The sequence below is a fragment of the Rhagoletis zephyria genome, unplaced genomic scaffold, assembly GCF_001687245.7.
Source record: "Rhagoletis zephyria isolate East Lansing unplaced genomic scaffold, Rhagoletis_zephyria_1.1 Rzeph_scaffold_02686, whole genome shotgun sequence".
NCBI lineage: Eukaryota > Metazoa > Arthropoda > Insecta > Diptera > Tephritidae > Rhagoletis > Rhagoletis zephyria.
Window position 1 is genome coordinate 71,262 of NW_016159770.1, and position 6,083 is coordinate 77,344.

Here is a 6,083-nt window from a genome sequence, read left to right on the forward strand (position 1 = left end):
TGAATACATTATGGTAATTTGAAAAATTAAGTCGGTTTTCCTTACATGTTAACCTTTAGAAAAAAAAATTCTTTTGATTTCATTTAAAATAAAGCATAATCACTGTTAAGTAAGTAAGTAATAATAGCTGTTATATGGTAATAACATATAATATGTTAATAAAAACCGAACTAGTTGTTATAATCACTCAGTTTCAGAGTCCTCCGAAGAGGAGGAAGTGATCACTGATTCAAATGATTCCATGCTTTTGTCTGCTTCGTCACTTTCAACAATGTATTTATTAAAGCTGAGATCAGAACACTTTAAATATTTGTTTCTCTGTTTTATATTTCTTTTAAATGCAACTAATGGATCTGACGATAATATCAAACGAGTCATTAAATCCGTATTGCTTTGTACTCTTCCAGTTTTTCGAGAATGATTAAGCCGATATTTTCTTATGTTTTTGTGTGAACATTCTAAGGCTTCTTCTGATATTGAACCTTATAAAATAGGTGGAAATACAAATTAAGAAAATAAAAGAAAAGAAAATAAAGTAATAGGTATGTTATTTATTTTTATTTTCTTTTTGTTCGCCTTTCGTCTAATCATTGGGCGCTGTAAGGTGTCTCGATTGCATTTATTTCCTTACCCGAATTGGTTAACATATTATTTGTAAACTGGTGTCATTGCTCTATATATATATATATATGTATATATATATATATGTAAATCTTCGTATACCTTTGTTTTTGGCTCCCATACCGTGATGCATATTTAAGTATTTTAATTAGCTGATAATTTTTTTCATTTCAAAGCACCCTGTACCTCTTAATTTTTTTTTTTGGCACTTTTAGCTTTAATTCAACACCTTATTTTTGAAAAGCGAGCCAAAAATTTAGATCTTAGGGCATTCAGAAAAAGTATTGTAAATATAGATCAGCTAAAATAATACCAAAAAAGGCATTTAGTCACTTTTTCAAAATTGAAAATTTTCAAATATTGGAAAAAGTTGGAAGAGATTTCGATTGTTTCTGTTAGTAGAAGGTCCAAACTACCATAACCAAAAAAAAAATTTCACGAACTTTCAAGATGTTTTTTTTTTTGTCTCCAAAGTATACCAATTTTCGGATTTTGGTATGTTTAATCATATATTTATTTATTAATAAAAAAAAAATATTTGTATAAATTTTTCAGTTATTTTACCTTTTTATAAAATTGTAAAAAAAAAATTTTTTTAATTAAATGGTAACAGATGCTGAAAAACGTTTTTTTTCCTTAAATTGCCGTGATATAGTCCTTTCAGGTGTAAGTTTCCACTTATATCAACACATGTCCACAATGACTATTTTCATATAAAAATGCAAGAAAAACTCGGTTTTCTCGAAATGAGTAACCGGTACAGAAAAACCGATTTCATTTTTGAAATTAGAGGGGCATAATACTTCTAGGTGTGAACTATATATATATATATGAACTGAAGTCCGTTTTGTTTTTTTCTTAAAAACTACTTGTTATTATATAAGTTCTTTAAGTTTGGACAATTTAAATCATCTAAATAATATAAAATAATATCGTACCCGAATAAGCGTTGAATCCATCTGATTTTCGCCAATCTTTTAGCATAGAATGTATAATTTTTTTTTCATTAATGATATCCATTCAATAACAGTCATTAAACTCTAATCACCATCTTCCCATTTTAATTCATGGTGATTATGATATAACCAGTTATTAGTTGTTTTATCCCGTTTCGTTAAATTAGATTCTTCAAAAGGAGGTTGAATAAGAAACGTTGTTATATATGAACCATATGTTGATATGCTGACTTCTTTAGCAATAAATTTCTTATTAAAATAGAATCCCTGAACGTCTATAACCAACGTATATTCCTATGACTGCATATAGCTTAAACTTTTTTTTTAATTCGTTTAAAAAATAGTCTTGTGAGTTTCTATAAAGGGGGAGATTCTAATCAAATCCTAGTTAAACAATTGCAAAAAAAAGTATGTATTAGAGCCACCAATTTTATTAAGAAATCGATTACACTCCGCTGAATAATGAAAACCAAATATCTAATTTATCTTGTTATATACTACATTTATATTCTTTTTAGATTTCATATGTATACGATAAATCCATCTTATAGTATTAAAAGTTAAGATATCTCCATATCCATATCATGTTTATAACTTTTAATATCAATTAATGTGACATCTGAGCGTAGTGTGGTATCATCTCCAGAAACAATCTAAATTCACCATTACTTAAAATTTTCTGGAATGCAACTTGATGATACTCTAAACAAGAAATATTCAATTTACGATGAAGGAAATTACTATCATATGTACAACGAATTCTGAGCATAATATTATCTTCATATTGAAGCTGAAAATGTCTATAAAAGGGATGTGAGCTCTCAATTATTCCCGAACTATTTTTCTCTTTTTGTACCAGATCTTGCCTAAATGCTTCTATGGCTTCCTGTGTTGTGAAACACTTTTTCGGATTAGATGTAGGTGCTTCTGATGTTCCCTGTAGGAATTCAGACACACCCTAGGTTAGCCCTCAGATAGTCCGTATTGTTACCAGCACTAGTCCCTCACAATTCCCCTGTTAATGGTTTCGACAACCATTTTTTGCATTGGCGTGTCATTGGAAAAGGACCGGTCTGCTCAACACTGACCGTAAGATAGTCCTGGACTAGTCCAATTTTGGAGATTTTTTCGTTGGAGTATGATTGCGTTCTGCACATCACAGATGCTTTTTCATATTTCGGAAACACAAAAAAAAATATTTTATCACTTCATAACCATGTTGCCTCGGACGGAATTTGAATCCGGACCCTCCTGAAAGCTAACAAATACTGGCAAGCATCTCTGCACACTGAGCTAGAACCAAGCATGTAAAAGTGTGTTCAAATATTCACTTTGATTCAAGGCCAGACCAAGCGATTGGGACATCTACACGGTGGTGTTCTTAAAATTTTTTTATTGAATTGCAAGACAAGACCACTCTGTCACTGCCAAACTGTACTTTTCGTTCATCTCTAAACCGATTCCTTGGGGGCTGGTCGAAAGCTGACATTTTCGATGCAAGCAAATGTCCAATTCTGACCAGTCAAATTTTAACCAGTGAAGTACTGGTCCTTTACGGAAAATTGGCCGCCTTATTACTGCAGGGTTATACCAGGAGTAGATGTTATATTTCCGCTTCTTTTAATCCATTTTGATCACTCTGAGTCCACTTCATTAGTTTACAGTTCAGTTTTATTTTTATATTATCACTAGCAGACCCGGCGAACTTCGTCCCGCCCAAAATAATTTTTTTGTACACGGTACAAAATTTGGGGTTAATTTTTAAACCGCGCTGGGACTACTGTCTTTTTTAACCTTTAAGAGTCTACTTTTTAAACCAGGCAATAGTTTTAAGCAATTTTTAATATATTGTGGTGTAAATTTTAGTCCAAAAAGTTCGTGGTTTAAAAATCAAACCAAAATGTTTTAATTCTAGTTTCTAGGTTTCATATATAGAAAATTTGGTTTAAAATCTAAACCGAAATAGAAAATATTGCACACAGTGAAATGTGGTGTTGATTCAAACTCAACATATGAAATCACATTTACATGCGTGGCTCTAGCTGAATGTGCAAAGCTGCTTGATACAATTGGTTGCTACTAAGGCTGTCCGGGTTCAATCCCCATCAGACGGAGCATTTTTTTATTTTTATTTTTTATTCTTAATTATGAAAATGTTTGGGTTTAAAATTTAAACCGAACTGTTTAAATTCTAAACCCAACATATGTGCCCTCTTTATTTTAAATTTAGAAGGTTTGTATTTGAAACTGAATTTATGTAGTTTGGTCATATATGTAGACCAAAAAGTTTAAAATTAAAACCGAATTTTTTTACCGTGTATTGAAACATTTTGGTCCAACATTTTCACCAGGAGTTCATGTTCATGATTTTTAGTGACGCATTTGTCTTCTAATATTACGGTTTGGTGGTTGTCAGAAGGCATATTTGCCGTCTTAAATAACTTAGCAAAACTGTACATGCATACAAAGATACGTAATAGTTTCAGTGCGTTTGAAAGGCGCCACGTCCCCTTTTCAAATAACCCAAATTTTCTTTAAGAGCATGGGATTGATTTCATATATCTCTATACCATTTTCGAGTAATTTACCATGGGAGGTTCTACGTCCCTTTTTCCAATAGCCCCAACTTTTCTTCATGACCAGTCGCGTTTTATGTATCTTGTACATACCAAGTTCCAGTACTCTTCCATGAACACATTCAGAGATACGCAGTATGAAAAATTCGATGTGAATGGGAAGTGCCACGCCTCCTTTTCCGATAACCACAATTTATCTCCATGAGTATGCGATTGCTTTCATATATCTCCATACCAAGTTCGAGACCTCTTCCATGAACATTTTCCGGGATATGCAGTATGAAAAATTCGGTTTGTATGGGAGGTGCCACGTAACTTTTTCCAATAACCATAATTTTTATCCATGAATACGCAAATGCTTTCATATATCTCCATACCATATTCGAGTAGTCTACCATGAACACTTCCTGAGATGTGCAATATGAAAAATTCCGTTTGTATGGGAGGTGCTACGCGCCCTGCACCTAGCGTTATGAAATATACTTTACATCCGATTCTCATACCTACCATATATAACATCAAAAATTGCATAAAGATCGGTCGAGTCGTTTAGGAAGAGTTCGATTTTTATATGCATATTAGATAAGCACGATGCGAGAAGCATAGAAAAAATTTCGATGGAAAAAAATATTTTTTCTCGGGTTCATAACTATCTGGTTTTCCTATCTTTTAAGTTGGAACCAAAATTACACACCCACAAAATTTCATTGAAATCGGTTAAGCGGTATCGGAGATTAGCGTAAACGAACACAGTGACACGCGATATTTATATTGTTACGATTATCCTCGAAACCTTGAGGGATTTCCCAAATATCCTCCGGCTCGTATCGCTGGATTGTTAAATAAATGCTCACGATGACCAAACTGTAGTACAATTAACTTTATTGTACAACAAACAATTTACAATACTTGCTAATACCGTAAAAACACTTAACAATACTCGTTAAAGCAATTACAACGCTTTACAAAACTTGTTATCACAATTAAACTTATAGCTTACTTATTCGCAACTCACTTTACTTGTAGCTTGCTGACTTGTAACTCTCCAGCTCCGCTGTGTCGTGGCTCTTATATACCTCCTGCGCTCGCACTCATCGCAACTCTCGAACGTTCTGAAGTTCATCGCTCATTCTCTTTCTCTCGCTGTTCGCAGTGTTCATCCAACTTGACGTTTCTCTTTGTGGAACAGTCTACGTCATTCCTCGGACATTCTGCCTATTTCTCGTTGTTCGCTTTGTGTTGCCGCAGTATGCGCCACACTGCCCTCCACCTAAGTCTGATCGTCCCGATCAGACACACTTGCCGCTCCAACCGCTGCAAGTCTTTCCAAGTGGACCACTTTCATCTTGGTCCTCGGTCTCCCCATTATCTGGATTCGATACACTGCGTCTTTCAGCCGTTTGTAAATCTTAAACGGATCTTTCCAGTCAAGTTTTTGCTTGGAGGTAAAGCTTTTCTTCTGCTGCGACATGTACAACCACAATACGTTACTGGGCATTGCTTCCGACTTATCACTGGTCCCACTGCTCAAACCGGGGAAACCTGCCAACATAGGAGATTCTTATCGGCCGATAACACTCCTTTCCCAGGTAGCGAATACACTCGAGGCCTTGCTACTCCCGTATTTCACAAACCACTTGACCCCAGCGATGCATCAGCACGGTTTCCGTAAAGTGCACAGTACAACAACAGCACTTAACGCCATAAACACTCAGATAACTCGTGGCCTTAACCGAAACCGTCCCTGTGAGAGAACGATTCTAGTAGCGTTGGACTTGTCAAAGGCGTTTGACACCGTCTGCCATTCCACGCTACTAGAAGATATAGAGGCCTCCTCTCTCCCACAGAGNACGTTACTGGGCATTGCTTCCGACTTATCACTGGTCCCACTGCTCAAACCGGGGAAACCTGCCAACATAGGAGATTCTTA